Source organism: Sander vitreus, unplaced genomic scaffold (genome assembly GCF_031162955.1).
Source record: "Sander vitreus isolate 19-12246 unplaced genomic scaffold, sanVit1 ctg792_0, whole genome shotgun sequence".
NCBI lineage: Eukaryota > Metazoa > Chordata > Actinopteri > Perciformes > Percidae > Sander > Sander vitreus.
The window spans coordinates 1-9088 of NW_027595877.1; the positions used below are offsets into that span (position 1 = coordinate 1).

Sequence of the window (9088 nt, forward strand, 5' to 3'; positions counted from 1 at the left end):
AAAATGTGTCCCAATGCATCCAGCATTTTGCAGTAAGCAAGCCAGCGTGATTTCTGACCCACAATCCTCTGTGCAGCATATCTGAGCAAGAGGCTCAAAGTTCAAGCTGCGATGTTATCAGAGTTTGATGTCCCGCCTGTCTGCAGACCATGGGCGTAAATCTGATCTAACAGTAGGGGGGGGGGGGGCAATAAACATAACATTTCTGAAGAGCAATTTTTGAAGAGGACACAAATAATACAGCCACAATTATACTCGTATAGGACATGTGTTCACAGAGGAAAGCCTTAATACTATCATTAGTGTAGCATGGAGACTGTACCATTATCCTTCTTTTCAGCGTTTCTCTTGATTCAATGAAACAGCTGTGTAATGTAGATAAGGGGTAGATGCTCAGTCTAGGTGCTCGTTATAGGGTTATCACTAAGTTCACGCAGGTGTGTCGGCCAGAACACCACTTAAGGCCAAATATCTCACGAATAAATAAATGAAGAGCTGAGAGATGTTCTTTTCCCGTTTATTTCTTCCTGGTTCCTTTGTGTACGTTTGAGTGTGAGTGTGGTTTCTATAAAAGAGAGGAACAAAATACAAATGAATAAAGGAAACATATGTTCCTTCCTACGCACTAATATACATTACCAAACATAAAATAAACAATAGTCAGCATATGGCTATATATCTCTTAAACTCCAATAATGTAAGCAGAGAAAAGGGATTCATATTATATGGGATTGTCATAGATTTTCTACCATCCGTTAAGTTACTGCTAACGTAGACACCACTTCCTGTTGTCTATGATACACTTAAAAGCCTCCAACTAAACTGAACGGCTTGATGCTTTTATTGTGAAAATCCCTGACCGGATGTTATATTTCGTTCAAGCTAGCAAAGTCTCAAGAGAGAAGCCTCAATAGCGGCACAGATAACACTATTTAACACCACTTATTTCTTATTTTACTCAACCACAAAGTACTGAACAATCCTAACAACAAGTATAAAAAGTATACACATGTTTAAATACAACGTTCCATATTTTTGACCCGACGTACTGAGTCGGGTGAGCCGAAGGTGATAAACTAGCTTGAATGAACGTGGCTATAAGTAGCACAGTGGTTGCGTAGCGTGGCGACCCCTTAAACTCCTAACTCTCATCCACATCAAATAGCAGAAATAAAAGCTGGTTTAACAAAGAAATACATATCACGAGTGATGCAGCAGATATACTTACTCTTCTCATTTACGCACACTCTGAAGAAACATGCAGTTTTTATTTTATTGTAAATAAAAGGTACAAATCACATGTGAATAGCCAACATATACATAACATACAACAATAAAAAAATAAAAATAAAACAAGATTGCCAGGGGAAGCTCATAGGCCATTACAAAGGGAAAGAGGACCATATGTTGACGGTTTTAACAGCCTTTTTGTTGTTTGAGCCAGAAATCAGATCAATATAATGTTCAACTTCATGGAGAAAAAGTACAAAACTAGGTATTTTAGCGCCGAATTTACACTTATGAACTTTTTTGCCAAAAGAATTAATACATTTATAATGAAGTACATCTTTTCTTTACTATGGCTTTCATAAAAGCAAAAAATAACATCCTTCCGCAATAAGGCAAAGTCTTTATAAATATGGTCAATGATGAATCTGCTGAGGTTTTGCCAAAACGTTCTGGTGTGCGGGCAACGCCAAAAGAGGAGCACAACAGTTTCTGGGTGGTCTTCACAAAAAGACCAGTTTGTGTTGATGTCTCTTTTAAATGTCATCATGTAATGATTAGCAGGGTAATATCTGTGGATTATTCTGAAAGATACTTCTTTCACCTTGTTTACTATCAAGTATCTGTGAGGAATCATCCAAACCTTTTTCCAATCAATGTCATTTACAAATCGGTTCCAATTAAATGTAACATTTGGAATAGAAACAATTTCTTTCTGAAATAATGCACGAATGATCTTATTATTATGAGGAAGTTGGGAAAAACAGATTCTTCCAGCTGGTGATTCAGCCACATCGGGGAGGGAGACAGAAGTAGGTGGAAGTCTGCCGGTATATTTATAAAGCATGACTGTGCCTGATGGAGCGGCGTAACTGGAAAGTTATATGTTGATAAAAACTCTCTATAGGAGAAAAGCCGCCCCTCTACATTAAATAGCTGGTCCACCAGCAGAATCTGATGGCCTACCCAATTCTCAAAATAAAATGACTTGTTCTTATATAAAATATCTCTGTTATTCCAAATGAGATACCTGTGAGGTGAGAAATGATGCCTGTAAATAAGAGACCAAGCTAAGAGGACCTGCTTGTGAAAAGTGGACAGTTTTACAGGGAGTTTGTCTACATTGTAGTTACAATTCAAAATAAAGCCCAGACCACCAAAACCAGAGAATATATAATGGGCTTTTTAAGAAAATGCTTAGCCCAATTAATCTTAAAGGTATTATTTAGAGTATTGAAGTCCAAAAAATGTAGCCCACCAGATTCATAATTATTCATAACAACACTTTTTTTGATATAATGGATAAGATTTTTCCAGATGAAGTCAAAAAGCATCCTATCAATGTCTTTCCAGATGTTACTATCCAAGTGTAAAGAGAGAGCTGCGTATGTCAGCCTGGATATCCCTTCAGCCTTGGTAAGCAACACTCTGCCTTTCAGAGATAAGTCCCTTTGCAACCACTGGTTCAGTTTGTTCTGAGTTTTTTTAAGAAATGGAGAGAAATTTAACGGACATCTCATTTTCTGATCTCTAGAGATAATAATACCCAAGTACGTAACGTCTTTCTTGATCAGAATGTTGCAATAGTTTGTATATTACAGTCTTTTAAAGGCAACAGCTCACATTTATTAATATTTAGGCATAAACCAGAGGCCTCTGAAAACTGGTTAATTACTTGAATGGTAACAGGTATCTGGCTTGCATTTTTTAAAAAGCTAGCCATGATATCGTTGGTGTTGGTTTGTTCAGACCCGACTGTGTACATCATTTTCTTCGGTGCTGGCGACTTACTGGGAGTGATAGGAAGAGGTGGAAATTCATCCATAAAGTCTTCCTCAGTGGTGAGAGGCAGGAGAGTGGAGGTATAATCGTGACAAGTGTCAACTAGAGCATTGCCAGCCTTAAGAGTAGCGTTGCTAGCATCAGGATTTAGCTTCTGTCCGGCGCTCTCTTGGCCTCTTTTCCTGTCGCGTTGGTTTGGCATTGCTCAATAGTTCGTCTTACGAGTGCTGTAGTATTTCTGAAAACAAAATATAGTGCTTGGCCAGATAATGAATGTAGTTTTACCGTTTCCAAAACTTTTCTTTGCAGAGCTCGGTAGAAAGCGTCTACTCACTCGGCCATCTTGGCACGCCCCCAACTGACCGACTAACTATCTTACTGCTTATTAACTGTGTGACGTCAGCTATAATATACCAACCAGCACGCGCTTTGGCTACCCGATTACAAGCACTGAATACACGAGAGTCAACGTGAAACACAAAACACAACATGGTCAACTGCACTAAACAACAGCAACACCAACACAACTTTGGAGCCTTTTCTACAAGCTGACTAAATTCAACGAAATATTCTTCTTTAAAATCATGTATTTATGTATTTATTTTGAAAAAGTGTCCCCATATAAAAGAAATGCAATGCTTTTGGACACTTGTTACATTAGCTGATCATGATGTTAATTAATGAGCCACTGGTGAAGATCATCTGCTCACCCTGACAGACACCCCCCCCCCAAAAATATGAACTGAGCTCAACACACTTACCTGAGACTCTCCACCTGACTGTCCCTGGTCTACCTGAGACTCTCCACCTGACTGTCCCTGGTCTCCCTGAGACTCTCCACCTGACTGTCCCTGGTCTACCTGAGACTCTCCACCTGACTGTCCCTGGTCTACCTGAGACTCTCCACCTGTCTGTCCCTGGTCTCCCTGTCCCTCAGGTCTTTCTGTCTCCTTTGCCTGTGACATAGTGACGTTAGTATTTCCATAAGCACCCATGCTTATAAAGATGTTACTAAATTGTCTTGATATGAGGACTTATTGTACTTACTTGGCGTTTTGGTGTACTGAAAAAGGATCTTATGTCTGTTTTTCTTTTCTCTGTCATTTTTAACAACAACACAAATCTTTAACGTCAGATGTCTAAATATGAGTTAGGTTCATAGGTTCACCACGTGGTCATATTATAATTATACAATGATCTTGCGTCCTCCACATAAATATTAGGTTTCTTCTGGGACAGAGGATATGTATTTAACTGATCTGCCACTTAACTTCATATTCAGCAAAACACAACTGTAGATCTTCAATATTAACCCTAATATCAGTTCACACACATAACGTTAGGCTTATCGCCGTGGTGACGTTAGTTGTAGTGGGTGCATTTCTATCCAACAAGCTATAAGCTAGGTAACGTTACATTATATTACACTAACATAGCGAACTTTTTGTCATGACTAATTCGTTAATTACTCAGCATCATTTCTATTTGAGAAAAGAACAACTTCATCCGATGTTTAATGTGAATAAAACAGCCTTGAACCGCCTACTCACTACACTCCTGTCACTACCCGATGGGACTGTGAGTCTAGCGCAGATCCTACAGCAGGCAGTGGACCAAACCACTGTGAGGCAAGGGAGGGGGGATTCAAAATGTTTCTAAACTTAAAAAGCATTTTTGGGGGTTGTATTGTTTTTCTGCTTACACAGATATTTTAAGTATACATCTTTATGTTATCTACAATACACAGCATTGTTTTAATGATGTTTCTAGGGGGGGACAACCTTTAGATGGGGGGGGTCCTGACCTCCCCGACCCCCCTGGGATTTACGCCCTTGCTGCAGACTGTACTGCTTGTGTTTCTCCCTTAACTGTCCACTTATTTTACCACCTTCCACTGCGAGGCACTTGCTTTTCTCTGACACAGTCATAATCAGATCGGACTCTGCCGCTTTCTTCTGACTTTCGGTACCGCTATGATGCCAGGCGAGGGGCACGGACTATGTTGTGTTCATGTGTGTGTGTGTGTGTGTGTGTGTGTGTGTGCGCGTGTGTGTGTGTGTGTGTGTGTGTGTGTGTGTGTGTTAGAGTGAGAGAGTGACGGTGATTACCGGTAGCTTCAGAGCGAGTAGTGACTCTAGAGTCATAGTGAGAGGGACAAAGTGTCTCCCCTGTTCTTTCTGACCACGGTGAGACATCTGGAGCAGGAGAAGTTAACCCTCTCCTTGATTTCATGTTGTTTACGGAGAAGGAGAACCAGGAAATGAGTCGGGGGGGAAATGCAACGCTACCGAGCCACGGCCGAGAGACGTGCGTCGCTGCGACGTGTAGTTACATTTTGAAATGCGTGAAAAAGCCTCGGAATCTGAATTGAAAACAACGTTTACAAGCAAACACTTTTACACAAAATAACGCCCATAACAGGTTTGAATATTAAGGGCTGCCTAATATTAGTTCAAATATCACTATTTATTTAAATATACAAATGATATTGGAATAACAAAGTCCTGAGTCTACGCCCTACTTTGTGGTGTTTCAGGAGGAAAAGGGCCTCAGTTATACTCTCATATCAGTTTCACATTTTCTCCGTCAGCTTTGTATGAAACCCTGGAATGAAGACAGGAAGAAAAGACTTTGTTGATGTTAGTTTATTCATCATGTAAAGCTTCAGTTTGTTCACACATCCCATCAGGAAAGTCTGTTCAAAGACTCTTGTTCAATGATTTCATCAACACATTCACTTCATCCACACAATCACTTAGTTTGAACCAGAATCTCAGCTATGTCAAAGAGAAGAAGGACTTATTGATTATGATTATGACAACATTTGGCCCGTCCCACATGGGATTACAAGACACCGCTATTTAACAGACATCTTCCTGTCCCGCAGATACATAACGTGGAGAAATACATGAATAACAAACAACTAATATCTACACATCATCTCGGTAAAGATCTTTTTTAACATATCGTCCTGTTTCAACAATCAAAGGTAAAATAACAGATCTCAACTGAGCACATCGAGAGCTTCTGGGGCTCCCCGAATTAATTGATTGATAACTTTTATTTTGAACATAATAGTAATAAAAAAAAAAAAAACAGTTAAAAAATAAAACTCCATAATTTCCAGTACTGAAAGACCTCTATTTATACATGCAAAAAGGAGTAGGAAGAAGTAAAATGTATGTACTCCTACCCCTTTATACCCTTTCTATCCTATTAAATGAGTTAGCTACAAAATAATAAGTCTACAGAGATAATGAATCTGTAATCAATGAACATATATATTCAGAAGTTATATTCCCATTCAAATCCAGAATATTCCATATACCCTTCATATTATTTGTATTAGTATCTAATAGTTTACTATAGTAATCTCTCTTACAAGTTCCCATCATCTTAATCAGCTTATTTCTTATCTTTCTTTTCTGCTTCTATACTTCTGTGTTTAATACATTATCTATAAAGTGGATTGTTTTTTTACAGGCATTTTGTAATCCTTTTGAAATCCACGGTCTATCACTATATTTTTATATTTTTGTTTTTTGCAATATGTTTTTATCGGACAGTTCTTATCCTATAATAATTTCAATATTCTTAGGACTTCACCATATACTTTATCAATATATTTTTCCTGATATATTATTTGCCAGTCTTGTGAAAGCAGAGCATCTCTCAGTGCAACCATAGACTCTTCTGTTCTGACCCGTCTGAATAGACCGTGTTGTCCTTTTTAGATGTGTAGTTACTGTTGTAAACTGTAAAAACTGATAAGTGGTCACTGATGTCATTGATTAATAAACCACTCACTGTATTGTTATCTATGTCATTTGTAAAAATATTATCAATTAATGTTGCACAGTGGGAAGTAATCCTGCTGGGTCTGGTAATTTGGGGGAAAAAAGCCCAGACTATACACTGTACTGATGAAGTCCTCTATCATATTGGGCTTATTTGGATTTAGCAAATCAATGTTAAAATCACCACAGATGAACATGACTTTCTGATTTGTTTTTGTAAATGTTTCCTCCATCCAATCCTTAAATAAATCAATCGAATGGTTTTCTCAACAAACTAAAACATCTCATCACTTCTACAACGTCAATACAAGCAAAAAACAACATCAAACTCATTTACAAAAACGTTTAGAAAAGCAAATAAATGTCGAAAGATATGTTGATGAAAGCAAAAATATAAGAAAAAGCAACAAAAACGTGTAAACACATGAAAAACGTCGAAAAAATAGAAAGTCACAACAATCAGCTCTCAGCAACAAACATGGAGACTAAATAAGTCAAAGAGTTAAAACACAGAATTTAACCCTTAAATGACTTCTGTCTATTTCAGTTCAAACAACTCAGCAGAGTCTCCATACCAATTAAACCTTAGTCCAGCATAGAGGGGCTGAGTGAATGTGGTCTGGACTCTGTGGAGGAGAGTCATGGTTTCAGAGACGCTGTAGAAGGACAGAATACCTGCACTGTGATCCAGGTACACTCCTACTCTGGAGGACCCAGGACCTGAGACGGGAGTTTGGACTTTGTTGGACCAAAATGTAAATTTGTTGTTGTCACAATCTAACGCCCAAGATTTGTCATTTAGTCCAAATCTACATTCATCCGACCCCCCTGCTCTGCTGATATTCTTGTATGCGACTGCTACATAAACTCCTCCTCTCCTCTCCACCTCCCAGTAACAACGTCCAGTCAGACTCTCTCTACTCAGGACCTGACACCAGTCAGTGAATCTGTCTGGGTGACTAGAATAAGACTGTTGTTGTTTCATTAATGTTGCTTTCCTGTTCCCCTCAGATAATAACAGCCATGTGTTTGCTGTGTTTGGATCCAGTGTGATTTCACGTGAATATTTTAAGAATCCAGCTCTGGTCTTGGGCTCTGGTTGTGGCAGTAAAACGTCCACTTCAGTCCCTGTCAGTGAGACGTTTGTCCACTTCTCTCTCAGGACGTCCTGTAGTTTATCTCTGACTTCTGACACGGCCGCTGTCACGTCCTCAAAGCAGCTCAGAGGACGGATATGGATGCTGGATGTAGATTGGCTGAGTGGTGACAGTGAGGGGTAGTTGTGTAGAAACTGGCTGTGATCCTCTGTGTGTGAGAGCTTCTTCAGCTCAGCGTCTTTCCTCTTCAGCTCAGTGATCTCCTGCTCCAGCTTCTCCTGGAGCTCTTTGACTCGACTCACTTCACTTTTCTGCTGGGATCTGACCTGCTGCTTCACATCAGAGCTTCTTTTCTCCAGGAGACGGATCAGCTCAGTGAAGATCTTCTCGCTGTCCTCCACTGCTTTATCAGCAGAGAGATTGATGGCCTCCGCCTGCTGTTGAAGCAGCTTCACATCTTTCTCTCTGTCTTGGATTCTCTGCTGGATGTTTTGTCGACTCCCTTCGAGCTCTCTCTGCCTCTCAGCTCTTTCTGCTGCAGCTGAGACTGTGTCGTGGCCTTTATGTTCGTCCACAGAGCAGAGATAACAGAGAAGCTGCTGATCAGTACGACAGAACATCTTCATCACCTCATCATGACGAGAGCAGACGTTCTCCTGGAGCTTCTTGGACGGCTCCACCAGCTTGTGTTTCTTTAAATGGAGCTGATTCATAATGAGGCTGAAGGTGTTTCTCACAGTAAGAAGCCAGACATTGAAGACAGGACTTGTGTGCTTTGAGTTTTCTCCCAGTGCAGACATCACAGGCCACATCTTCAGCTCCAGCATAGCAGTGATCAGCAGGAGCAGCTTGGAGTCCAGTCTTCTTCAGCTCCTCCACTAAAACTGCTAACATGGTGTTTTTCAGCAGGACAGGCCTCGGTATGAACCTCTTCCTGCACTGAGGACAGCTGTAGCTGTTCTTACGATCCTCTTCATCCCAGAAGCTTTTAATACAGTTCATGCAGTATCTGTGTCCACAGGGAGTAGTCACCGGATCCTTCAGTAGATCCAGACAGATGGAACAAGAGAAGGTTTCCCGGTCCAGCTGAACTCCTTTCTGCGCCATTTCACCTCTCGCTCAGTGACAACAACTGTCTGAGTCTCACTTCCTGGAAGTGAAACTAGTCTGAGCTCTGATGTAACA

General features: G+C 40.1%; 1 pseudogene; it reads right to left on the bottom strand.

Moving 5' to 3' along the window:
- Positions 1-7061: 7061 nt before the first annotated feature.
- Positions 7062-9071, bottom strand: LOC144514953 (tripartite motif-containing protein 16-like; annotated as a pseudogene).
- Positions 9072-9088: the final 17 nt, after the last annotated feature.